This window comes from Choloepus didactylus, chromosome 9 (genome assembly GCF_015220235.1).
Source record: "Choloepus didactylus isolate mChoDid1 chromosome 9, mChoDid1.pri, whole genome shotgun sequence".
In the NCBI taxonomy this organism is placed as follows: Eukaryota; Metazoa; Chordata; class Mammalia; order Pilosa; family Megalonychidae; genus Choloepus; species Choloepus didactylus.
This window is the reverse complement of record NC_051315.1, coordinates 131981905-132009440: the sequence shown is the minus strand read 5'-3', so window position 1 is coordinate 132009440 and position 27536 is coordinate 131981905. Positions and strand designations below refer to the sequence as shown.

The following is a 27536-nucleotide window of genomic DNA, read 5'->3' as shown; positions in this document are numbered from 1 at the left end:
CTGCGGTCCCAGGGTTTCCCCCTTGGGTGGGAGGCCCCTCTCGCCCGGCTCCGTCCCTGTGAGCTCTGTTCCCGCAGGCAGGCGGGCCCCCGTCCCCCCATCCCGGGGCTGCAGATTTGGCGCAGGTGACCGCGCCCCCTCCCACCACAACCCAGACAAGGAGCTGGGCTAAAGGGCTCTGCAGGGTCCACTTCTGACGTGTGATTGGAAATTGTATTTGATAAAACCCGAGCCATCCCCTTGTACCTGGCCGTGTGTGGAGCAGCCTCTTCCTGTGCCCAGCCCCCCGACCCCGTGGTAGACACAGCTCGGTGCCCCTCCAAGAGGAAGGCACATGATGACCCTCTGTGATGATGCCAGGACCACAGCCCCCAACCCCACGGGGACAGGTGGCCCAGGGCAGGAAGGGGACAGAGCCGGAGCAGGGGCCAGGCCTCGAATTAGGTGGGTCCTAGTGCCGTGGTGGGGCCTCCTGAGTGGTCAGGCCCAGCCGCGCATTCCTCGTTTCCTGGGTTGGAGTCCGCTGGTCCCCATCTCTCACGAGGCTGGGGCGTCTCCCATAGCCCCTTTACCAGATGGTGGGATCTGGAGGACAGCAGATTTTATTCCTTTCTGGTCAGAAGATAGCTGGTGTGTAGATGGCCAATGCATAAACTTGGACCTACAAACACTCCTCATGCCAAATGTCACATCACCCTATGTGCTATGTACATCATAACTTCTTCAACTCAAATATGCAGTCACCACGCATCAGAGGATTTAATTAAAGGAAAGTCCCCTTCTGGAAATGTGTTTATTCTGCTGTAAGAAGGTGCCCTTACTGGAATTTTTCTTGGGGTGCCACTCTCTAATCAAGCTTATGCCTGATTACTGCTTTGGAGTCTGGGGGGGCCTTCTGTGGGCTGACAATCTCCAGGAAATTTCAGTGAAAGCTAATGTGCATGACCTCAATCAAAATTCGTTGAAAAATGCTGCATAATGTTTAGAAAGTAACGGAAGATGAAAGCGGTTTGCACAAATCAAAATATGTATTTTTTAAATTATGGCTAAGTATATAAGCATTTACCTGAAATATACCAGCCCCAGAGCTTCCTGTACTTTCGTTCTTAAGAAAAGTGGCTTGTTTTGTTTTGTTTTTAACAAAAGGGAATGCTTGGGTCATTATAAAGATGTGTCATGTTAAAGCTTATTCCAATAAGCAAAAGACCTTGAATGATTGGTTTCCTCAAACTCTGAGCTGCATTACTTTAAAATAATTTTTTTCTAAACAAACAAACAAACAAACAAAAATTCCACTCTTCAAATCACTTCAACTCTTTCTTGGAAACCATGTGAAAAACATTTAAACAAATGCTTATTGTTTAATAATAACATCCCCTAACTGAGTCAGATGACTAATCCTGACTTAATTTTGCAGCGATGAACAGACGAGCCCGGCTGGAGGCTCAGTGGCCCCCAGGCTTTCCTTAGGCACCTGCTGCGGAGAAAGTGCTCTGAGGAAGCAGGCACAATGTCTCCAGAAAGCAGCGTTGTGTGGCTCCTCGAAGGGCAGAGCTGACAGGCCAGAAGAGAATTCCATCTCAAATGGCCATCCTGGGGCATTTCTTGGAGAACACTCTCAGGTAAGCCAAGGAGTTCATGGTGGAAACCCTGGGTGGAGACACGGAGCCCCTAGCATGTCTAACTAAGAGCCCCTCATCTGAAATGGGAACACAAGCTAGGCCTGGCTCAAGAAAGCAGAGTTGCTTTCACATAGAAAATTAATCATAAGATTAAAGGGAAAATCATATGACCAGATCATAGACCAGAAAATATATGTGGTCAAACCCACCATCTGTTCATGTTAAAGGTCTTAGCAAAGTAGGAATAGAAGGGAACTTAATTTAACAAGTTTGCAAAAGGATCTACATTTAAACATCATTCCTAACCGTGGAAAAATGAAAGCTGCTTGTTTGTGCCTGGGGAGAAGACAACAAGGCTCTCCCCACTCCTGGCCGGCATCGCGAGAAACAGAAAAACAATAGCAGCCTTGGAAAGCAAGAGACAAACTGTCTGTATGCACGGATGGTACCTTGTGACTGTGCACGTATAAAAGCACACAAAAGAATCAAAGATGATTTGTTACAATTCATCTGAATTTAATGAAGTTGCTGGGTATAAAATCAATACGCAAAAATCAATTACATTTACATAGACCACAGACAAATAGAAAAGGAAATAGAAAAAACATCATTTAAAATAGCATTTATAAAATGAAGAACCTAAGAATAAGCTCAAACAAAATGCACAAGAACTCTAAGGAGGGAAAACTTTTTATGAAGACATTTTTAAAGAGGCACAAATAAATGGAAGGATTTGTTATGTCTATGGACTGGAAAATTTAGTATGTAAAGATGTAAATTATTCCCAGATAGATTTATAGATTTAATGCAATCCCAACCAAAAAATCCATTTTTTTGGTAGAATTTGATAAGCCCAATCTGAAGTGTACATAAAAGCATGAAGGATCAAAAAAAATCAAGACATTTTTGAAGAACAACCAGCCACAATGTGAGTAATTAGGAGACACCTACACTTATTATAATGCTATAAAATTAAGACCCTGTGATACTGGCCTAGGGTTGGACAAATAGAACAATGGAACAGAAGAGAACCTGGAAACAGAACCTCACCTACACAGGTCCTTGATAGATGAAAGAAGTGGCATTTTAGATCAGTGCGAAAAGGATCAACTTTTCCATGAATAATCTTGGAAAATTGGTTATCCACATGGACAAAACAAAATTGGACGCCTTGATGGCTTATATCTTGCGAAGATGCTGCCCAATATAGATCCCATTCCACATGCTTTCCTTACCCCCACCCAGAGGTGGGGTTCTAGGCACTTGTTTCTGTTTGCTAAAGCTGTCATTATGCAAAATACCAGAAATGGATTGCCTTTTATAAAGGGGGTTTATTTGGTTACAAATTTACAGTTCTGAGGCCATAAAAGTGTCCAAACTAAGGTATCAACAAGAGGCTACCTTCACTGAAGGAAGGCTGATGGCATCTGGAACACCTCTGTCAGCTGGGAAGGCACAAGGCTTGCGTCTGCTGGTCCTTTGCTCCCAGGTTGTGTTTCCAAATGGCTCTCTCCAAAATGTCTCTGGGCTTCTGTCTCTCTTAGCTTCTCTCAGCTCTCTGCTTGGTTCTCCTGGGCTTTTCTCTCTAATTGACTGGGGGGTCTTCCCTTAGCTTCTCCAAGGTAAACTCTGGGCTTCATCTCTTAGCTTAGCATCTCCAAACATACTTCTGTCTGCATCTCCAAGTATCTGGGTCTGTGTTGGCTTTTAGCATCTTCTGCGGGCAAACTCTGGATTACATATCTTAGCTTCTCTCCAAAATGTTTCTCTCAGCTTCTCTGAGCTGCTCCTCTCCGTGAGCTCTCTTAAAGGACTCAAGTAAACTAATCAAGACCCACCCTGAATGGGCAGGGCCACACCTTCATGGAAATAATTTAATCAAAGTTCTCACCCACAGTTGGGTAAGTCAGATCTCTGTGGAAACCCTCAGTCAAAAGGTTCCACCCTAATCAAAAGACTAATAGGTCTGCCCCTCACAAGACTGCATTAAAGAACACGGCTTTTGTGGGGGACATAATGTATTCAAACCAGCACAGTGCTCTCTCCTTGGACCACAACACATGCACAAGAGGCTCTGGGTGATGCCAAGGCTGGGTCAGAGAGGATGGTACAACTTCCACCTGGCTCTTGCCTTTTTGGGCTGCTTGGCCCTGGAATCCAATCTCCATGCTGTGCAGAGAAATCCCCAACTCCACGTGACAAGAAACCGAGGTCCCGGATGACAGGCCGCCTCAAACACCAATGAGGGTTGGGAGAACAACCCAAGGGTTATAGCCCTCAGCCGTCCAAAATTCCAGCTCAAAGCCCAGAGCCATGCAGGCATTAGAAAAAGCCTCCCCTGTGCTGCCCTTCCTAAATCTCTGACACACAAAATCTGTGAGCAGAAGATATGGGTATATTATGCCACAAAGTTTTAAGATAATCTGTTACATGATCTTGATCGTTGGACAGACTGCCACATCATATCACGCCCCCAAATCAACTCCAGGCAGATCAAAAGCTAAAAACAAAAGTCAAACTATAAAGCTTTTAGAAGATAATATAGGAAACCACCTCCATGCCCTCTTAATAGAAAAGAAGTTCTTAAGATACAGAAAGAATTGACTATGAAGGAAAAGATGGCTATACCGGCCCACAATAAACTCAGGACCCTCTAGTTCCTCAAAAGATATCATTAAGGGCCTGAAAAGACAAGGCACAGAACAAATGATGATACTGCCACACACATCACTCGCAAAAGACACGTGCTTGGAATATGCCAAGTAATAACAAAAAACCAGGCAACTCAGTAGACAAAAATGGGAAATAGACTTTTAAGAGACACTTCATAAAGGAAGACGTCCAGATGGCCAATCAACTCATAAAATGTGCTCCACCCACCAGGGTCAGAGAAATGAAAACTAGGCCATTGCCCACCCACCAGATGGACAAAAGGAAAAATGCAACTAAACCAAAAATGCAAGCTAAACCATTGCACTCCCACCGGGTGGACAAAAGGCATGGCAAGGCGGAAATGCGGAGGGCGTGGCCGGCTGGCCGGGGTGGGTGGGGGGGACTGCTGGGGCAGTGGGTGCAGTTTTAACCCCTTTAGACCAGTATGCCACACCCTGCATGCCCTGGAGAAAGTAGTGTCTGTGGGTACTGGGAGAGTGTTCCAGAATGGCTCCACACCAAATTCCCTGTGATATATAATGGATAGATACATTGTGGTGTATTTTTTCAATGGAATGAACTGAGGATTAATGAACTACAGTTACATGCAACAATGTAGAGGAATCTCCCAAACATGAAGAGCTAAAGAAGCAAGAACCAAAAACCGTATGTACACTACAATTCCACTAATACAAAGTTTAAAACCAGGTTAAACTATATATATACTTTTGAGATAGCTACAAGAGTGCATTTGAATAAAGAAAAGCCAGGAATTGTCCAAAATTTAGGATAGCGCCCATCGTAGAGGGAGGGGGAGGAAAAGGTTGTAAGTAGCAAAGGTTTTGGGAGGTTGGTCAAGTTCTTTTTCTTTGTTACACAGGAATTAGCTTTGCAATTATTCTTATTTTGTTCTATTAATTAGAATTTATTGTTATTTTTTATAAAGCAGTGTATGTTCATTGTAGAAAATTAACAACAAAAATAAGTAAACTGAGACGTTATATTCACATCACCCAGAAATTACCACTGTTAACAGCTTATTGCTTTCTAGATCTTGGTCTAAGTATATGTAATATGCATGTGCCTTTCCTGCCAATATGAGATCATACTTTAAATAATGTTTTTATCCATTAAAGTGTACAATTCCATGGTTTTTAGTATATTCACTAAGTTGTATAGCCGTCACCTCTAATTCCAGAACATTTTCATCACCTCCCCCTCAAAAGGAACCTCATACCCATTAGCAGTCACACCCCATTTCTCCCTACCCTCAGCCTCTGGCCACCACAAATCTAAATGCTGAACTCATTTATTAGCCCTAAATGGATTTCCCTATTCTGGACATGTCACATGGACAGAATCATACAGTATGTGGCCTTTTTAATCTGGCTTTTTTCACTTACCATGATGTTTCGAAGCTCATCCATGTCGTACACATGTATTAGTACTTCCTTCTCTCTGTGGTCAAATAACATTACATTGTATTTTGTTTATCCGTGCATCCACTGATGGGCTGTTTCCACATTTTGGCTATTGGGTAGAATCCTGCTTTGCAAATGTACATATAAGGATTCATTTCAGTTCCTGCTTTCAGTTCTTTGGGGTATGTACCTGGGCGTGGAATTGCTGGGTCACGTGGTAACTCTGCATTTAACTGTTTGAAGAACGAGCAATCTGTTTCTCATGGTGGCTATTACATTTTTTTTTTTAATCTTCATTTTATTGAGATATATTCACATACCACGCAGTCATACAAAACAAATCATACTTTCGATTGTTTACAGTACCATTACATAGTGGTACATTCATCACCCAAATCAATCCCTGACACCTTCATTAGCACACACACAAAAATAACAAGAATAATAATTAGAGTGAAAAAGAGCAATTGAAGTAAAAAAGAACACTGGGTACCTTTGTCTGTTTGTTTCCTTCCCCTATTTTTCTACTCATCCATCCATAAACTAGACAAAGTGGAGTGTGGTCCTTATGCCTTTCCCAATCCCATTGTCACCCCTCATAAGCTACATTTTTATATAACTGTCTTCGAGATTCATGGGTTCTGGGTTGTAGTTTGATAGTTTCAGGTATCCACCACCAGCTACCCCAATTCTTTAGAACCTAAAAAGGGTTGTCTAAAGTGTGCATAAGAGTGCCCACCAGAGTGACCTCTCGGCTCCTTTTGGAATCTCTCTGCCACTGAAGCTTATTTCATTTCCTTTCACATCCACCTTTTGGTCAAGAAGATGTTCTCCGTCCCACGATGCCAGGTCTACATTCCTCCCCGGGAGTCATATTCCACGTTGCCAGGGAGATTCACTCCCCTGGGTGTCCGATCCCATGTAGCGGGGAGGGCAGTGATTTCACCTTTCAAGTTGGCTTAGCTAGAGAGAGAGGGCCACATCTGAGCAACAAAGAGGCATTCGGGAGGAGGCTCTTAGGCACAACCATAGGGAGGCCTAGCCTCTCCTTTGCAGCAACCGTCTTCCCAAGGGTAAAACCTGTGGTAGAGGGCTCAGCCCATCAAACCACCAGTCCCTTATGTCTGTGGTCATGTTAGCAACCATCGAGGTGGGGTAGGCCAATACCCCTGCATTCTCCACAGGCTCCTCAAGGGGGCACTACATCTTTTTTTTTTTTTAACTTTCCCTTCTCTTTTAAATCAACTGTATGAAAAAAAAGTTAAAAAGAAAACAAACATACAATAAAAGAACATTTCAAAGAGACCATAACAAGGGAGTAAGAAAAAGACAACTAACCTAAGATAACTGCTTAACTTCCAACATGCTCCTACTTTACCCCAAGAAAGTTACCTAATATAGCAACATTTCTGTGAACTTGCTCCTACTATATCCATCAGAAATTAACAGACCATAGTCATTCCTGGGCATCCCCAGGACGTTAAATAGCTTATCTGTTCTTCTTGGATTATTGTTCCCCCTTCCTTAATTGCTCTCTACTGCTAGATCCCCTACATTCTACATTATAAACCATTTGTTTTACATTTTTCAAAGTTCACATTAGTGGTAGCATATAATATTTCTCTTTTTGTGCCTGGCTTATTTCGCTCAGCATTATGTCTTCAAGGTTCATCCATGTTGTCATATGTTTCACGAGATCGTTCCTTCTTACTGCCGTGTAGTATTCCATCGTGTGTATATACCACATTTTATTTATCCACTCATCTGTTGAAGGACATTTGGGTTGTTTCCATCTCTTGGCAATTGTGAATAATGCTGCTATGAACATTGGCGTGCAGATATCTGTTCGTGTCACTGCTTTCCGATCTTCTGGGTATATACCGAGAAGTGCAATCGCTGGCTCGAATGGTAACTCTATATCTAGTTTTCTAAGGAACTGCCAGACTGACTTCCAGAGTGGCTGAACCATTATACAGTCCCACCAACAATAAATAAGAGTTCCAATTTCTCCACATCCCCTCCAGCATTTGTAGTTTCCTGTTTGTTTAATGGCAGCCATTCTAACCGGTGTTAGATGGTATCTCATTGTGGTCTTAATTTGCATCTCTCTAATAGCTAGTGAAGCTGAACATTTTTTCATGTGTTTCTTGGCCATTTGTATTTCCTCTTCAGAGAACTGTCTTTTCATATCTTTTGCCCATTTTATAATTGGGCCAACTGTACTATTGTCATTGAGTTGTAGGATTTCTTTATATATGCAAGATACCAGTCTTTTGTCAGATACATGGTTTCCAAAAATTTTCTCCCATTGAGTTGGCTGCTTCTTTACCTTTTTGAGAAATTCCTTTGAGGTGCAAAAACTTCTAAGCTTGAGGAGCTCCCATTTATCTATTTTCTCTTTTGTTGCTTGTGCTTTGGGTGTAAAGTCTAGGAAGTGGCCGCCTAATACAAGGTCTTGAAGATGTTTTCCTACATTATCTTCTAGGAGTTTTATGGTACTTTCTTTTATATTGAGATCTTTGGTCCATTTTGAGTTAATTTTTGTGTAGGGGGTGAGGTAGGGGTCCTCTTTCATTCTTTTGGATATGGATATCCAACTCTCCCAGCCCCATTTGTTGAAAAGACCATTATGACTCAGTTCAGTGACTTTGGGGGCCTTATCAAAGATCAGTCGGCCATAGATCTGAGGGTCTATCTCCGAATTCTCAATTCGATTCCATTGATCTATATGTCTATCTCTGTGCCAGTACCATGCTGTTTTGGCAACTGTGGCTTTATAATAAGCTTCAAAGTCAGGGAGTGTAAGTCCTCCCACTTCGTTTTTCTTTTTTAGAGTGTCTTTAGCAATTCGAGACATCTTCCCTTTCCAAATAAATTTGATAACTAGCTTTTCCAAGTCTGCAAAGTAGGTTGTTGGAATTTTGATTGGGATTGCATTGAATCTGTAGATGAGTTTGGGTAGAATTGACATCTTAATGACATTTAGTCTTCCTATCCATGAACATGGAATATTTTTCCATCTTTTAAGGTCCCCTTCTATTTCTTTTAGTAGAGTTATGTAGTTTTCTTTGTATAGGTCTTTTACATCTTTGGTTAAGTTTATTCCTAGGTACTTGATTCTTTTAGTTGCTATTGAAAATGGTATCTTTTTCTTGAGTGTCTCTTCAGTTTGTTCATTTCTAGCATATAGAAACATTACTGACTTATGTGCATTAATCTTTTGTCCCGCTACTTTGCTAAATTTGTTTATTAGCTCTAGTAGCTGTATCGTCAATTTCTCAGGGTTTTCTAGATATAAGATCATATCATCTGCAAACAATGACAGTTTTACTTCTTCTTTTCCAATTTGGATGCCTTTTATTTCTTTGTCTTGCCGGGTTGCCCTGGCTAGCACTTCCAGCACAATGTTGAATAACAGTGGTGACAGCGGGCATCCTTGTCTTGTTCCTGATCTTAGAGGGAAGGCTTTCAGTCTCTCACCATTGAGTACTATGCTGGCTGTGGGTTTTTCATATATGCTCTTTATCATGTTGAGGAAGTTTCCTTCAATTCCTACCTTCTGAAGTGTTTTTATCAAAAAGGGATGTTGGATTTTGTCAAATGCTTTTTCAGCATCTATTGAGATGATCAATTGATTTTTCCCTTTTGACTTGTTAATGTGTTGTAATACATTGATTGATTTTCTTATGTTGAACCATCCTTGCATGCCTGGAATAAACCCCACTTGGTCATGGTGTATGATTTTTTTAATGTGTCTTTGGATTCGATTTGCAAGTATTTTGTTGAGGATTTTTGCATCTATATTCATTAGGGAGATTGGCTGGTAGTTTTCCTTTTTTGTAGCATCTTTGCCTGGTTTTGGTATTAGATTGATGTTAGCTTCATAAAATGAGTTAGGTAGTGTTCCATTTTCTTCAATGTTTTGAAAGAGTTTGAGTAAGATTGGTGTCAGTTCTTTCTGGAAAGTTTGGTAGAATTCCCCTGTGAAGCCATCTGGCCCTGGGCATTTATTTGTGGGAAGATTTTTGATGACTGATTGGATCTCTTTGCTTGTGATGGGTTGGTTGAGGTCTTCTATTTCTTCTCTGGTCAGTCTAGGTTGTTCATATGTTTCCAGGAAATTGTCCATTTCCTCTACATTATCCAGTTTGTTGCCATACAGTTGTTCATAGTATCCTCTTATAATTTTTTTTAATTTCTTCAGGATCTGCAATTATGTCACCTTTTTCATTCATTATTTTGTTTCTATGGGTCTTCTCTCTTTTTGATTTTGTCAGTCTAGCTAGGGGCTTATCAATCTTGTTGATCTTCTTAAAGAACCAGCTTTTGGTGATATTTATCCTCTCTATTGTTTTTTTGTTCTCTATGTCATTTATTTCTGCTTTAATCCTTGTTATTTCTTTTCTTCTACTTGGTTTAGGATTGGTTTGCTGTTCATTTTCTAGCTTCTTCAGTTGATCCATTAGTTCTTTGATTTTGGTTCTTTCTTCCTTTTTAATATATGCATTTAGTGCTATAAATTTCCCCCTTAGCACTGCTTTTGCTACATCCCATAGATTTTGGTATGTTGTGTTCTCATTTTCATTCGTCTCTATATATTTAGCAATTTCTCTTGCTATTTCTTCTTTAACCCACTGATTGTTTAGGAGTGTGTTGTTTAACCTCCAGGTATTTGTGAATTTTCTAAGTCTCTGATGGTTATTGACTTCTAATTGTATTCCATTGTGGTCAGAGAATGTGCTTTGAATAATTTCAATCTTTTTAAATTTATTGAGGCTTGTTTTATGTCCCAGCATATGATCTATTCTAGAGAAAGTTCCATGAGCACTAGAAAAGTATGTGTATCCTGGTGATTTGGGATGTAATGTCCTGTATATGTCTGTTAAATCTAATTCATTTATCAGATTGTTTAGGTTTTCAATTTCCTTATTGGTCTTCTGTCTACTTGATCTATCTATAGGAGAGAGTGATGTGTTGAAGTCTCCCACAATTATTGTGGAAACATCAATTGCTTCCTTTAGTTTTGCCAGTGTTTCTCTCATGTATTTTGTGGCACCTTCATTGGGTGCATAGACATTTACGATTGTTATTTCTTCTTGCTGAATTGCCCCTTTTATTAGTACGTAGTGGCCTTCTTTATCTCTCAAAACCTCCCTGCATTTGAAGTCTATTTTATCTGAGATTAATATTGCTACACCTGCTTTCTTTTGGCTGTAGCTTGCATGAAATATTTTTTTCCATCCTTTCACTTTCAGTTTCTTTGTGTCCCTGTGTCTAGGATGAGTCTCTTGTATGTAACATATTGATGGTTCATTTTTTTTGATCCATTCTGCGAATCTATATCTTTTAATTGGGGAGTTTAATCCATTTACATTCAACATTATAACTGTGAAGGCATTTCTTGAATCAGCCATCTTATCCTTTGGTTTATGTTTGTCATATTTTTCCCCTCTGTCTATTAATATCCTTTATTGTACCCATACCGAATCTCTTTAGTACTGAACCTTTCTCCAAGTCTCTCTGTCCTGTCTTTGTTTCTCTGTCTGTAGGGCTCCCTTTAGTATCTCCAGTAGGGCAGGTCTCTTGTGAGCAAATTCTCTCAGCATTTGTTTGTCTGTGAAAAATTTAAGCTCTCCCTCAAATTTGAAGGAGAGCTTTGCTGGATAAAGTATTCTTGGCTGGAAATTTTTCTCACTCAGAATTTCAAATATATCGTGCCACTGCCTTCTTGCCTCCATGGTGGCTGCTGAGTAGTCACTACTTAGTCTTATGCTGTTTCCTTTGTATGTGGTGAATTGCTTTTCTTTTGCTGCTTTCAGAACTTGCTCCTTCTCTTCTGTGTTTGACAGTGTGATCAGTATATGTCTCGGAGTGGGTTTATTTGGATTTATTCTATTTGGGGTTCGCTGAGCATTTATGATTTGTGTATTTATGTTGTTTAGAAGATTTGGGAAGTTTTCCCCAACAATTTCTTTGAATACTCTTCCTAGACCTTTACCCTTTTCTTCCCCTTCTGGGACACCAATGAGTCTTATATTTGGACGTTTCATATTATCTATCATATCCCTGGGGTCCATTTCAATTTTTTCAATTTTTTTCCCCATTCTTTCTTTTATGCTTTCATTTTCCATTCTGTCATCTTCGAGGTCACTGATTCGTTGTTCAACTTCCTCTAGTCTTGTACTATGAGTGTCCAGAATCTTTTTAATTTGGTCAACAGTTTCTTTAATTTCCATAAGATCATCCATTTTTTTATTTAGTCTTGCAATGTCTTCTTTATGTTCTTCTAGGGTCTTCTTGATTTCCTTTGTCTCCCGTACTATGGTCTCATTGTTCATCTTTAGTTCTTTGAGTAGCTGCTCTAGGTGCTGTGTCTCTTCTGATCTTTTGATTTGGGTGCTTGGGCTTGGGTTATCCATATCGTCTGGTTTTTTCATATGCTTTATAATTTTCTGTTGTTTTTGGCCTCATGGCATTTGCTGAACTTGATAGGGTTCTTTTAGGATTTGTAGACCAATTGAAGTCCTTATCTCTAATTTATCAGATCTACAGCTTCGTGGAGTACACTTTCTCTAACTAACCAGCAGGTGGCGTCCACGAGCCACCTGTTCTCCACAAGCCAGTTCTCCCCTGCTTAGCCTTTTTGGTGAGTGGGGGAGTGAGTCTTGTGGGGTCCAATTGGTGTACCAAGTTTGCGTGTGTAGTTGGTGTTGCCTGCCCTGTGTATGGGGCGTGTTTCTGGGCAGTCAGGGAGGGGGGGTGGTTCTAACAATCAAATCTCCCTGGTGATCCTAGAGTTTTAAAGCTGCTGCAATAGTCTAATCCTTCAGTTCAGTCCTGCCACAGTTTGTCTCTGCCACTGACCCACAAGTCCTTGGTATTGGCGTATGGCTCCTGAGACTTGCAAGTGGGCCCCTCTTCCAGTCCGTGCACCCCAGGTCCTCTGTTGAGGGATGACTGTGCTATGTCACAGGTGAGTGCCGTCCCCCCAGGGCAGTTCTGGGCTGCTGGGCTGTGTAGGGAGGCTCCCAGTCTGCTGAAATGATGGCTGAATGGGGCTTTGTTAATTCACACTGCTCTACCTTCCCAACTCTGGGACAATCAGCTGAGGTTGCAGGGAAGGCTGATGTCCATGCCCAGTTTTGTGGTGTGTGCCTGTTATTTGAAGCACTTCCGTCACACTGGGTTGTCTGGGGCTGTTCTGGGCTATGGGGCTGGTGATGGGCAGGAGTGTTTCCTGTTCACCAGGATGATGGCTGTGAGCGGACACCCCCCTTTTCTTGGGAAGTTGTGGTTTTAGTGAATTTTCTAAGCCACTGGATTATTGCGTTTTGTCTCAGAGCTCTCCTAGTTCTGCTCTTGACTTGACCTGCCCAAATAACAAGTCTTTGAAGCTTTCTGTATTGGGCTTCTTAGAGTAATTATTTTAGAAAAAGAAAAAGGGATTAAAAAAAAAAAAAAAAAAAAGGGCCCTCCTCAGAGATCTAATGGGTTATTGAAATGCTAAGAGACAAAGCAACCAGGGCCATTAAGGAAAGGTCCACAGGGCAGAGAGATCAGCTTTTCTTCGGGATTTGCATATGCGCCTCAGGGCCCTTCCCCTTTCTATGTTCACCAGAACTCCAAAAATCCTCCACTTTTGTTTTGGAGTTTTTCGTGTTGTTTTTTTTTTTTTCTCTATGCCTGTCTCCTCTCTGCTGGGCTGGCTGCTCTCAGATTCTCTGGTGTCTGGTCTCAGTCTATCTATGGTTGGAGTTTGGATCAGTAGAATGAGATTCCGATAAGGGCTGCCACTGCAGTTCTCCCTTCTCCTTCCCGGAGCTGACAGCCCCTCCTCCCACGGGACTGAGCCTGGCAGGGAGGGGCGTGGGTCCCCTGGCCGCAAAAACTTACAGATTTCGCTGATCTCAGCAGTTCCACATTTTCATGAGTGTTGTATGAAGTATGCCCAAAGTCAGATTGCTCTGTGGGGTCCAGTCCATGCAGTTCCTGGCTTTCTACCTACTTTCCTGGAGGAGTAACTAAAACATACAGCTCACCAGTCTGCCATCTTGCCCCGCCTCTCCCTGCCCTTCCCCTTTCTATGTTCACCAGAACTCCAAAAATCCTCCGCTTTTATTTTGGAGTTTTTCGTGTTGTTTTTTTCTATGTCTGTCTCCTCTCTGCTGGGCTGGCTGCTCTCAGATTCTCTGGTGTCTGGTCTCAGTCTATCTATGGTTGGAGTTTAGATCAGCAGAATGAGTTTCCGATAAGGGCTGCCACTGCAGTTCTCCCTTCTCCTTCCCGGAGCTGACAGCCCCTCCTCCCACGGGACTGAGCCTGGCAGGGAGGGGCGTGGGTCCCCTGGCCGCAAAAACTTACAGATTTCGCTGATCTCAGCAGTTCCACGTTTTCATGAGTGTTGTATGAAGTATGCCCAAAGTCAGATTGCTCTGTGGTGTCCAGTCCACGCAGTTCCTGGCTTTCTACCTGCTTTCCTGGAGGAGTAACTAAAACATACAGCTCACCAGTCTGCCATCTTGCCCCGCCTCCCTCTACATTTTATATTTCTACCAACAATGTGTGAAGGCTCCAAGTTCCCCACATCCTTGCCAATGCTTGTTATCCATCATTTTGACAGATTGGTGGGCAGGGATATATCACCATGGTTTTGATATGCATTTCTCTAATAACTGATGATGTTGAACATCTTTTCATATGGTTATTGGCCATTTGTATATCTTCTTTGCAGAAATAGCTATCAGGCCCTTGGCCCATTTTTAAATTGGGTTTTGTCTTTTTGTTGTTTAGCTGTAAGATTTTTTTTATATATACTAGTGACTAGTCCCTTTTCAGATTTGTGGTTTGCTAATATTTTCTCCCATTCTGTGGGTTGCCTTTTTTTTAAATGCAATTTTATTGAAATATATTCACATACCATCCAATCATCCAAAGTTACAACAATTGTTCACAGTATCCTGTAGTTGTGCATTTATCACCACAGTCAATTTTTGAACATTTTCATTACTCCAAAAATAAAAATAAGGATAAAAATAAAAGTAAAAAAGAACACCCAAAATATCTCATAGCCCTGCATTCTGGTTTGCTAATGTTGCTGTTAAGCACAATACCAGAAACGGATTGGCTTTTATAAAGGGGGTTTATTTGGTTACAAAGTCACAGTCTGAAAGCCATAAAGTGTCTAATGTAAGGCATCAACAATTGGGCACCTTCACTGATGGATGGCCATTGGCATCGGGAAAACCCCTGTTAGCTGGGAAGGCACCTACGTGGCTGGCATCCATTTGCTCCCAGGTTGTGTTTCAAAATGGCATTCTCCAAAATGTTGCTCTTAGGACATTTTGACCTCTCTTAGCTGCAGCTCCTCTTCAAAATGTCACTCTCATTTGCTCTGAGCTCCTTCTGTCTGCAAACTCCTTTAACAGCTCCAGTGATCCAATTAACACACACCTTGAATGGGCTGGGTAACACCTCCATGGAAATTATCCAATCAAATGTTTCAGTCAAAGCTGATTGAGTCACATCTCCATGGAAACACTCAATAGAAGAATTCCAATCTAATCAACACTAACACGTCTGCCCCCACAAAATTGCATCCAAGATAATGGTGTTTTGGGGGACATAATACATCCAAACTGGCACACCCTCCTGCCCCCACATTATTCATTTACTTTTTTTTTAACTTTATAAAAAAATTAAAAAAAACAAACAATAAAAAAGCAATATTTCAAACAAAACCAAAACAAAGGAATAAGAAAAAACAACCTAAAATACTACATTGCTTCCAACATGTTCCTACTCTACTCCAAGAAAATAAACAGACTATAACCCAACAAAGGAATAAGAAAAACAAATAACCTAAAGTAACTACATTTCTGCTCACTTGTTCCTACCATACCCCCCAGAAATTATCAAACCATCGTCGTTCCTGAGCATTCCCAGAACATTAAGATACCCTCCATAACTTATCTGTTCTTATTAGATTATTGTTCTCCACTCACTATTTGCTGTCTATCACTAGGTCCCCTACATTCTACATTATAAACCATTTATTTTACATTTTTCACAGTGTTCACATTAGTGGTAACATACAATATTTCTCTTTTTGTGCCTGGCTTATTTTGCTCAGCCTTATGTCTTCAAGGTTCATCCTTGTTGTCATATGTTTCATGACCTCATTCCTTCTAATTGCTGTGTAGTATTTCATCGTGTGTATATACCACATTTTGTTTATCCACTCGTCTGTTGAAGGACATTTGCATTGTTTCCATCTCTTGGCAATTGTGAATATTGCTGCTATGAACATTGGCATGCATATATCTGTTTGTGTCACTGCTTTCAGATCTTCCGGGTATATACTGAGAAATGCAATTGCTGGATCAAAGGGTAACTCTATATCTAGTTTTCTAAGGAATTGCCAGGCTGTCTTCCAGAGTGGCTGGACCATTATACAGTCCTATGGGTTGCCTTTTGACTTTCATGACAGTGTCTTTTGAACATAAAGGTTTAAAGTTTGATGAAGTCCAATTTATCCACTGTTTCCTTTGGTTGCTTGTGCTTTTGGTGTCATATCTAAGAAACCATTGCCTAATGTATAGTCATAAAGATCTACACCTTTGTTTTGTTCTATAAGTCTTATAGTTTTAGCTCTTACATTAGGTCTTTGGTCAGTTTTGAGTTGGCTTTTGTACATGGTGTGAGTTAGGATCTCTGGCTATCTTATGCCTGTGGCTGTGCAGTTTTCCCAGCACAGTTTGTGGAAAGGGCTATTCTTTCCCCATCTCATGCATAGAGCCTCAAGGTCAGCCAATGCTGAGACCTCTCACCTCAGATTTTTCACCTGCCTGCAGACATGCATATGGCCTTCTAGATTCCCAGGAATATGTTGGAGGTTTTCAAATTCCCCTTGTGGTATCTCATTCCACAAGCTTTTTCTTTTAAGGTTTTTGGTCTTCTCCTTGTTTGTTCCATCTGTTCTCGCTACTTTGGGCTGCTGCAATGATAAACAATTGCCACTAATTGTTTTCAACAAATGCTCCCAGGGGAAAGGCTGTCAGCTCTAGGTAAACTCCAAGTCAAGTCAAATAGTGACAGTTATCTGGGGAGGGGCTTTGGAGAGCTCTGATCCCACTCTGTCCCCTGCGGTGGCTTCCGGGCTGCTGGTTTTCATGCTGATTGCAGGGCTGTGGGTTTGCAAGGTCACCATAGAGCTGGGGAGAGGGGATGGGAACAGGGCAGGTCAAAATGCCATAAAGCTCTCTGGTCTTACTGAGATTCAGTCGTTTTCTTGAATAAACATTCCCCAGATGGCTGCAAGTCTTTGACTAATTTCCAGAGTTCTGAAAAAGTTGATTTTGACAATTGTTGCTGTGCTCTCATTGTTTTTATGTAGACGAGGATTCCCTGAGGCTCTTACTCTCCATCCCCACTAATGTCACCCTGCAATTACCTTCATTTTACATGCAGTTTCTATACTCATTTGTGTTTATAAAAAGGATAACAAAAACAAAATCAGTGTGTGTCCTCTCATGTCCGGGAGTGATGATAAAGAGTGTCTCTCTGTCATCAGACTGCTTGAAGTCATCGTCATAATGAGTCAGAGATGCCCCAGGAAAGTGAATCCAAATTTCATTGTTGGATCCTTCTGCCAATAAATAACGCAGACAGAGGAAAGGCTATATATACAAAGATGTTCATTACGGCATTGGTCATAAAATGAAAAATTAACATCAACCTCAAAGTCTGAACTAGGGGAAAGGGTAGTTAAATTACTCCAGATGTTCTCAGAGGAATGGTGTGCACCCAGGCTCCGAAACGATCACAAAGACTAAATAGTAACACGGAGAGCTTTTTAGGATGTGTTTATTGAAAAAAGCAAGGTACAAACTTGTATTTGCACCATGGTTATAACTCCGAAATGATTCTATATGTTCATACACAGCATGTAGAAGGGAAGAGACAAAATGAACACAATTTTTAGGGTGGAGAGAATTGTGGGTGTTTTAAAGTAGACTTTTTCCCAACTCATTGCAATGCTATGAGGGCAATAAATTGAAAGTTTAGAAAACAGATCAACATGTCTAAAAGAGATAAAATGCGCTGGGCTTGGCACGGGCCAGGGCTGTGCAGCGGCAGCGGCTCGAGAGCCCAGGGCGGTTATTTGTGCTGTGACCCAGGGACGGAGCTCTGCCTCGTCAGCCGCAGGGAGGGGCCCGGAGGAACCGAGCTGGAGCTGGAATGCTGCTCCTTGCCAAGCCGCCTGGAGACGGGGGAGGACAGCAGAGGAGGAGGGGGTGGGAGACAGGCTCTCTTCCCTTCCCCTCCTAATGGAGATGATGTTTTTCCAATAAATAACTGTGAAGTCTCAGATGAAATATAAGCCTCATGATATTTTTGGCCTTTTTGGGATCCAGGAATCTTTCACTGTCTGGACAGGGTCATAGAGGCCTGTGATGGATGCCCATGACTCCCCTGGGGGGCACTCCCTTCCTGTGGGGAGTAAGTGACTGCCCCACCCCACCCCACCCCCATTCCACTCCCTCCCCACGCATTTGGGGGCCTTTAGCTCAGCTCAGCAATCCAGCAGCTCTCATCCTGATTTTCTTTCCTGTTTTTTTGACTTATTCTAAATGTCTGAGAAAGGAAAGGAAGAATTAAGTGGAATGTGCTTTGGAAATTGTTTGCCAGAGCAGTTTTCCCAAAGTGGGTTCCATGCAGGGTGACCAATGGCTCTGGTTTGCCTGGGTGGAGGTGTTTCCCAGGATGCAGAATTTTCACAGCTAAATCCAGGAAAGTGCCGAGGAAAGTGGGACAGGTTGGTTACCCTAGTTCCAGGAAACTCTAGTTCAGTTGGTTGTCAGCATTACATGAAAATGTTTCCTGGATCACACAGATTGGCAAAGCACTGGGTTGAACAAAGCCAAACAGATGTTTGCAGCAGGGCTTGTCAGAGCCTTTCTGTGCTAAAATGGTGTATGCCCAGATATTCAAGGCAGGGTGCCCCTGCGGTGACAGAGCTTAAACTTCCTGTTTTTTTAAAGAGGGAACATACTGATCTGAGATGAAAACATTGGGCTGAGGTGCTGGGGGAGCCAGGGGTCTTCACGAAGGAAGGGATTAAGACCTTACTCCCCTCCTTTCAGAGGTCAAATAATGGAACATGCCAAGGTGGTGTGTGTGTGTGTGTGTGGGGGGGTCCTTTCCAAGAGGCTGTTAGGCAGAGGAGACCCCAGGATAGACACCATGAGGGCCCCTCCACCTCAGCACAGAGCTGGGAGTGGAAGGGGCCTGGTTCCAGGTCTGTGACCCCCGGACTGTGCACTCACCCCCCCACCCCATCGGCACAGGGGAAGATGTCCTCCCGGCGAGAGCAAGGCAGAGCCGGGGTCTCCCTGCAGAGGGTCCTAGGAGACGTTCCCTCGGCCGAGACGTCTGGGCAGATCTTGGTGCTCCTCATTCTCCAGTTGGGGTATCAGGGTACCCCTGCCGACCCTCACAGCTCCCTGGACACTGTGCGGGAGGCTTGCCTCACACCTTCACCTGTGGGGGAGCTCCGGGTTGGGGATCCCCTGACGTGAGCAGGGTACGTGCCTCTCCACCCCTGTCTGCAGCAGGGCACGGAAACCCCTTCCTCCCCGGCCACTGGGAACTGGGAAGGGGAGTGGGTGATGGCCCTGGACAGTGGCCAGCCCAAAGGCATCCCAGTGTCACTCCCCTGGGTTGCCCTGCACCTGGGGGCCACACAGGTGCCACAGGGGCCAGGCAGGAGCCTGCACAGGGCTCAGGGAGGAGCTGGGGTGAAGGGCCCCCCTGGCCCGGAGGCCAGCCCCACAGGGCTTCAGGTGTGATTAGTGCCCGGCAACCCCAGACTCTCTCCACCCCACCTCTGCATGAGTGGTCTGGAAGCTTCTCAGACCAGGGCTCGCGTTCTCCTCCACTGGCCACTAGGATGGGGCCTTGGGGGCTGCTTGCCCTGTGAGATGGTGGCCCCTCGGGTGTGAAAGTGCTTCTGAGGGTCAGTGTGAACTCCCCAGGGAAGGAGCATATTTCAAGGGCTTTGGGCACCCCAGCCTAGCCTGGGGGTGGGAGCCAGTGGGCTACAGGAGAGAACAGGATTGTGGCCTGGGGGCTTCTGGGCCAGACACGAGTGTCCTTCTACCTGCCTCTGGCCTCCAGCGGGCTCCCAGGTCCAGGCTGAGGATCTGGATCTGCCCCAATCCCAGGGGGCCCTAACCCAGCCCCTGCAAGTGGTCAGTGACCCTGGCTGTGCTGGAGGGGGTGGCTGGAGCTTGGGGTTGCCATCTAAGGTGAGCCAGGGCTGGGACGGACGGTCTGCTTCAATGTCCCTGCAGGAAAGGTGTGGCTGCCTGGGCTCTGGGGGAGGCGGAAGCTGGGGTTGGCTGATCAGCTGCCCCTGTGCTTGTCCCTGACAAGCCGGCCCTCAGCGGGGTGCCAGCTCCCCACGGGGTGCAGGGGCCCACGGTTGCCATGGTCCAGTCCTCAATCGGATGAGAGCGTCTGACAGCAAGACCCACAGCCATCCAGGGGCTCGGGCACGGGGTACCCCGGGGACTAGATGGGCCTCCCAGGACCCACGTGGGTGACACCTGGGGCTGCCAATTTAAGACTCAGATGTTTGTGTCAAGGAGGGGCGGAGACCCTGAGTGGCTGGAGGGCCACGAAATACAGCCCCACCTGAGCCGGAGGACTGCTGTCCTGACGGGGATGTGTGGGCTCTGGGGTGCTCCAGCCTGCCTCAGGGGAACTTGCCCCACTGACAGGGTGCTGAGCAGGAGGGGGCTCCCCAAGGCCATACAAGATGGTGGGAAGAAGAGAACACCTTTGCATCTTTTAGGATAGACAGGAAAGTTTTAACACCAAGCCAAGTGACCCCCCCTACCCCCCCCCAACCCTGTCTCCAGAATCCCGGGGGACTTAGCCTGGCCAGAGGAGAAAAGCAGCACAACCACTGTCAGCAGCTCCTGGTGGAGCCAGCCGCCCTTGCTGGGGTGTGCAGAGGGGCCCCTGGGTGGGCTGCCTAAGAAAACCCCACAGTAATCGCCTTGGGCAGAGGGGCAGGGCCAGCAGCAGTTGCTGACGGCGGCCACCAGATGGCACCGTGGAGTCCACAGCCAGCCCCTGTGGCCGGCTCATCCTGCTGGCCGTCGGGGAGGACGGGGAGGATGTGGGAGCCCCAGGGCCGAGCCAGCCTCTGCCTTTGTCCTCCGCAGGCAGGTGAGGCCGGAGGCAAGAGGGCTGGGGCTCAAACAAGGAGCCCGCAACAGTCAGGAGCACTGAAACAGAGGGGAAGGGGGCAGTGGGCAGAGGACGGAGGCAGCTGTGCACAGCGGGCAGGGTGGTCACAGCTGGCTCGGGGAGAAGGGTAGCAAAGCATCCGGGATGGAGGGGAGCAGGTGCAAAGGCCCAGAGCCCACCCAGCGCAGGCAGAAAGACCCCCACCCCCCAACCTCAGCCCTCTGAGCCCTGGGGTACAGGGCCAGGAAAGCTCTGCCCAAGCCCACGCCGGGCTTGGGACCCCCAGGACCAGCCCTCCCAGCAGCTCCCGCCCGGCCCCTTCTGGGGTGTCTCTAAACTCGTGCCCCCCAGCATCGGGCCACTGGGGCCTGGCCTTCCCACTGCACTGGCCGGCTCAAGGCAGACCTCTGCTCACAGCCCCCCCGGGTCCGGCCGCTGGACCTTCCCCTGGAGTCTAATGCAGGGAAGCCCGTGCGGAGAAGCCACTGGGCTGGCACCGGGATGGGCGAGCGGCCTCAGCCAGAGTTATAGGAAGGGGCAGCACATAGTGGAGGTCATGGCACTGCATCACCGACCTTGACCTTTGACCTTTCCTTATTCTTTATGCCGGGCACTGACATGAGCTCAGGCCCTCGTGTCCACCACCTCGGTGGCCACCCTGGGCGCACTCCCACCCCCGCTTCCTGCCGTCTGCCATGCCCTGCCCTCGTCACCTGTTGGGGGGCACTCCTGGGGGTCCCTAGGGGCCTGTCGTGCCACCCCCGCAGCCCTCACACTGAGGGGCCCCTTCTTCCTCCTGGACTCCCCTCTCTCCCTGCCAGGAGATGCCCCTGCACCCTCCCTGCCACACACACAAACCACACACACACACAGACACAACACACACCACACACAGCACTCACAACCCACAACCCCCTACAATCACACGCACATGCCACAGCCCACTACACATACAGCACACCACACACAAAACATGCAGCACAGACACAACACAATCACACACACAACCCACAGCCCACTACACACACTATACCACATCACACAACACACACCACAATCACACACACACAACACACAACACAGACACCACAAACACACACCCCACACTCCACTACACGCATGCACACACCTCTCACACACAACACAAACACTTCTATGAGAGATCCAGCAAGGCATTTATAATGCAACTGAGCGCAGGAAAAATAAAATACATTTTGAAGGACGTGATTTTTGGAACGGGCAGGACAAGGCTGTGCAAATATGTTGACAAGACACTGGGCCACTCCTGAGAGAAGTCAACGCCCCACCCATCCCTGGCCCAGGGGTGTCCGTGGGTGCCCGTCCCCCGAACTTGGCTCCTCCCCATCCTCCGCCTCTGGCTGTCCCTCTCTGTTTCTCTCCCCGAGGTCTCGCACCCGCCTAGACCAGGGATCCCACCTGCCTCGGGCTCCAGCCCCACCTCTGCCCACCCCTGGCCTCTGCCTGCCCCTGGCTGTCTGCTGCGGGCAGGTGGGGCCGTCACCTGTGAGTGCCCTTCGGGCATCAGTGGCATCTGACTCATCCAGGTGTGACTAGGAGAGGAACGTGCGAGACAAGAGTGGACGAAGGAATGACTGCATGAATGAATGACCTGTTGAAGCTGGAATGTGGGATCCTGGAGAAAGAGGGAACCAGGAGCCTTCCCTTCCCCCACCCTGCCCTGGGCAAGGAAGCTGGATGGAGAACCCCCAAAGCTAAAACGATCCGAACAGCCGCCCACCCAGACGCCGTCTGGACGGCCCTCCTGGCCGCCAGCTCTCTTGTCCCCTGGGCCCCGCGGGACCCTTTCCTGCCTCTCCACATCATGCTAAGCATCGAAAAATGTTTCTTTTATTGAAGAAACGTGGCGCATGTAGATGCAATTGTTATTTCTAAGCCTGAAACCCCACGCTGCGATCATCTTGCATCAGGGGGGGCCGTCAGGCCTCAGCGTGGAGCCAGCTTGGAGCCAGCTTGGGGCGGGTCCTTCCGCGGCGTGGGGGAGCGTGAGCACCCAGGCGATGCTTAAATTCACCTCGTGTTCCTTTCTGCTTTTGCAGCTCCCGAGTCTCCTCTCCTTGAACTGCTGGGAGGCAGGCTGCAATCGCACAAGACAGTTGGAAATGTGGAGAGGGGCTTCTGTAAGTGGGGGAGAGGGGGCTTCCACGCGGCTGCCCCCAGGCCTTGGGTGAAGGACGCATCTGGGCACAAAGAGCTCTGCAACTCAGATCGGGGAAAGTTCTGGACTTCGAAGTAAAGTCTGGGGGTCAGGCCGTGTGACAGCTCCTTGCCAGGATGGGGCAGGAACGCGGGGTGGAATTCGGGAAGCAGGTCCCCAAGGGGCCCACCCAGGGGCCAGGGCCATCTGTTTCCACCTCTGCGCCCCGTCCGGGCTGGGCGGGCTGGGGTGACGGGAGCCGTGCGGCTGAGCCCCTCTCTGTGAGCTGCTGATCTAGCACGACTGCCCCCCACCACGAGGGCCTGGGTCAGCAGAGGTGGCCGGCCACGACCCGCTGGGGACTCCACTTTTAAACAAACCCATCATGCCCATGACTTGTTTTCCTCCGAAGCCTTGTCACATAAATTTCCATTTAGCGCCATTGCGTTTCCATCCAGGGAGCTGTCGGGGACGTTTTGAGAAGGGCTCGGGGGGGCGAGTGGCTGTGCTCTAGCGGCAGGTTGGGTGACGGCTCAGGGCTGAGCGCTGCAGTTCTGGACACAGCACTCCGGGGAGCCCCAGCGGCCCCGCTCCCGGGGTAGGGGTGGGGGGCTCTCAGCCCAGCCTCAGGCTGGTCACGCTGGAAAGATGTGGCCACTGCGGTTTTACTATGGAGGGGCTGAAAGTCTTCCACTAAATGCCCAGCCTCGTGGAAGACGGGAATTCAGGACTCCCAAAATCTCCCTCTGGTTTTTTCCCAGGGTCTGCAGATCGGAGCTCAGAAGTGTGATGTCTCGTCTTCTCCCATTTTCAAAGCATTTTCTCAGGTTATCTTATTTGGTTCTCACAACCACCTTGTGAGTGAAATAGATCAGGTGCTAGTGTCCCTTTTTAGGGACCAGGAGAGTGAGGTTTGGTGGAACAGGACACTTCCCGAGGGCTCATGCCTGAGAGGCACCGGAAGCTTCTAACCCACTGCCGTCCACCTTGAAAGCATTTCCTTGGTTTAATGCTTGCACTGCACTCGTCATTTTGTGCACGTGGTTGAAGCCTTACAACAGCCCTGCGAGGCCCGTCTCATCCTCCCCACCAGACAATGAGACAAGCAGAGCTTGAAGTTAGACATCCTTTGCCCAATGCCTGTGGCCATGTAATAGTAGGACAGAGTGTTTGGAAATTCCATGTGGCCTGAGGTTCCTGGTGTGGGCTCTTTCTACTCAGCCCCATGGCCCCATAATGCTCCTCATTGGACGCTGGGGTCAGCGCCTTACCTGGGATCCGCAGGCTGGAGAGATCCACAAGGTCCCCGCGGCCTGCTGTCCTCCACACAGCACACCTTGTCTCACGTGTCATCCTCTCCCAACCTGGGCTCTGTGTCCTGCTCCTCTTCAACTCCAGAGATGAGATTTATGGAGCTGAACCCACCAGGCGGGGGAAGGGGATGGGGCAGAGCCGGACCCTGAATTCCCTGCAGCAGGACAGGGAAACAGCAGGAATTGGTCTCACCGGTGGAATCCCAGGAGGGCCTCCTGGGGGGGGTGCCATGGAGCCGGGCCTTGGAGGACTGGGCAACGGCAGGCAGAGTCAGGGGGCCGGGGAGGCAAACAAACCTGGGGCCAAGCCATGGAGCGGAGAGAAGACTCCCAAGAAGGGCTGTTTTTGTTGGCGAAGCTGCTGCCGAAACCATTTTCAGTTTGGATGGCCATGCGATAGGAGAATGCAGGTCAGTGGGTTTATAAAAACACATCCCCGGGCTCCGTGTCTGTGTGAGTGTGCGAAGGGAGAGGCTAATTGGCTTGTCTACTAGGAGATTCATCTGCAATCGTCTCTGCTTGGAAAAAAATCGACCCATCTAGTTAGTTTAGTTGTTCTGGCAGGGGATGGGAGACAGAGAAAAGAGGCGTAGAATTTAATGTCTTCTTATGACATGAAATGAACAAGCCGACATGTAAATCATAAAAGGGTGTTGATTCGGGATCCTGTGGAAAGAAAATACAAAGAAGAAAGTGGGGGCTTCCAGGGAATGTTCCAGGAGAGAAAGGAGAGGGGGCATGAATGGAGGACCCTGGGGCCAAAGGTCGCAGATCAGGGGCAGACCGGGGAGAGAATGTCACCAAGAAGGACTCCCGGGAACCCAGTGCACGCACAGAGCACCACGGCAGACCGCGTGGCCCGCGTCCCCGGGGCGAGCAGCTACACCTGCGCACAGCAGCTCGGCTGCAAGACGTTTCGCTGGTAACGGGGTTCCTCCACTCCGGGAGAACTTTCTATCATCTTCTGGCTATTCTGTGGCTCTGGAAACACATGGCCGAGAATGCTGCTTGCAGCGTCCCGGGTGGCTGCCCGCTCACCGAAGGCTGATGCCCAGGCCCTGCCTGTCCCAGGACTCAAAGCCCAGCTGGCACAGGTGAGCTGGCAGCCGGCCCTGGAGGGCAGAGCGGGTGAAGGCCGCTCACCTGGGGCTACAGGCCCCACTTGGGAGTGGCGCTGTGCAGGGCAGCGTCCCACGGCCCCCGCCCCGGGCTCTGGGCCATGACCTGGCTCTGCCACCCGCTGCGGTGGGTGTGAGGCCCCGGGCCAGTCCCCCACCTCTGCGAGCCCGTCTCCTCGTGTCGCGCCTGCATCCGGGGCTCAGAGGCGCCTGCAGACGTGGCTCCTCTCCTTCCCGCTCCTTTTCCTGCCCCTTTAAAGGAACCTCTTGGCTTCGGATGCGGATGCTGTGGAAGAACGCCTTCCCGAATACCGCGGAACAGCCCGAGAGCTAAGTCCCCTCGGTGCGAGTCCTGAGCTGGCTTCCTCTGCCGGAGTAACTAATGGGATGGGGAGAGACGGAGGAGAGCCAGGCCCAAGAGCAGTGAGCACCAACAATTTCCAAGGCGTTACTGTAGCAGTAAAGAGCCCTCGGGGCCGTCCCCCCACAGGTCAGCCGGCACAGACGCCCCGGGCCTGCCCGCTTGGTATTTACTAAGGAGATGTCACGAGCCTCGTCATCTGCTGTCGCACTTAACATCAGAAATGGATCCATGCAAAAACCAAGGGGGCGGCTGCTGTGGGGTGAACAGGCCGCCTCTGCACACGCAGGACGTTGGCTCAGAGGGGTTCTGGGGTTGCAGGAACCCCACGTGGGCCGACTCCTCCCCCCCCCATGCAGGGTAGGGGGCACTGCCTGCCTCCTCGACGGGGCCAGGCCGTGTGGGGTCCCCGACTGCTAACTGCGCTCCTTTCCCTCTTCTGTGCCCTGCATGATCGATTGCCCTTCGACCTTCAACTTCTCATTCACTTATTTAACAAACACCCACTGGGTGTCTACCACGGGCCAACCCTCTTGCCTGGTGCTTGGCGGGGGTTCCAGGGGATGGGCCTCGGGGACCGATACAGGACACCGGGTGGGGATAGGTTCTGGGGGAGAGTGAGGTGCGGCGGCTAAGAGGGATGCCGGCGGGCAGTGGGTGCCGGGACCGAGGGAGCCTGGTGGGGGTGGCGGAGGTGACGCCAGAGAGAGGGGCAGGGGCAGGAGCTGGAGCCGGGTAGGGCGCGTCCCACCCTGAGGTGAGGTGAGGGGTCCTGGGTGGGCTTCCAGCCGGGGCCTGGTGTGGCTGGCCGAGTCCAGGCAGGGCCCGGCAGATGCGCTTGGGCCGAGCCTGCAGCAAGGTCATTGTTTAGAGCCTCGACGTGCAGACGCCCAGGGCACTTTCCCCGGGGACTGAGGGGCCTCTGCCTCCACCCCGGGAGGCGGGAAGTTTCCCTGCGTTTCCTGGGAAGTAGGGGAGGAGGAGACTAGTGGCAGCAGTGTTTTCTTTTTCCTTCTCAGGAACCTGGGCGCTCTGGTTTCGGCTGGAACGCGGAGAAGGTCCTCAGGCCTCTCCGTGGTCTGGTGCGGGTCTCTCAGCAGAGGTTGTCGGGAGGCTGCCAGCGGGATCCAGCTCTGGGGAGCAGCGCCCAGCATGGGGCCTGTGCTGGGGAAGACGCAGATTCACCTCCTAATGGCCGGAAAAGAAAACACCGCCGGAGACAGAGAAAACAAAGGTTACAGGTTGCAAAATAGAAGACTTCTTTCTTTCTTATTTGAGCCTGGGAAACAGAAGAGAATAAAGACCTTTAATTGTGTATTCTTCTGTCAAACCCTTTATGAAATGTGGATAAATTCCATTCTTTGATTGCATGAGGGGAAAGAATTGGTTAAATGACTGTAATGATAAGTAGCATCTTTTAACGAGAACGTGCAGTGGCAGGGATGCCATATGGCTGTAAACTCATTCCCCGGTTCAGGAAACCCAAGAACATGTGCTAGCTAAGGACTTGCCCCCAGGTTAGATCTTGCGCCATCAGTCTGCTCTCAACTTTGATTTTCTCATCTGTGAAATGGGACAATAATGGTGCTGAGTTGTGAGGGTTGTTTTGAAGATTGAA

General features: G+C 47.8%; 1 protein-coding gene and 1 long non-coding RNA gene across 2 annotated transcripts in view; one reads left to right on the top strand and one right to left on the bottom strand.

The window, feature by feature from the left end:
- Positions 1 to 1488: 1488 nt before the first annotated feature.
- LOC119544741 lies at positions 1489 to 27536 on the top strand. The gene is made up of 3 exons (XR_005218916.1): positions 1489 to 1622; positions 23029 to 23109; positions 26938 to 27536. It is a non-coding gene; the product is annotated as an uncharacterized LOC119544741 (long non-coding RNA).
- The window catches only part of TWIST2 (twist family bHLH transcription factor 2), an 82893-nt gene continuing 82439 nt past the window's right edge, over positions 27083 to 27536 (bottom strand). Inside the window, exon 2 of the mRNA XM_037850250.1 lies at positions 27083 to 27106. The gene's annotated coding sequence lies outside the window, so the exon portion shown is untranslated. The remainder of the gene's footprint in view (positions 27107 to 27536) is intronic.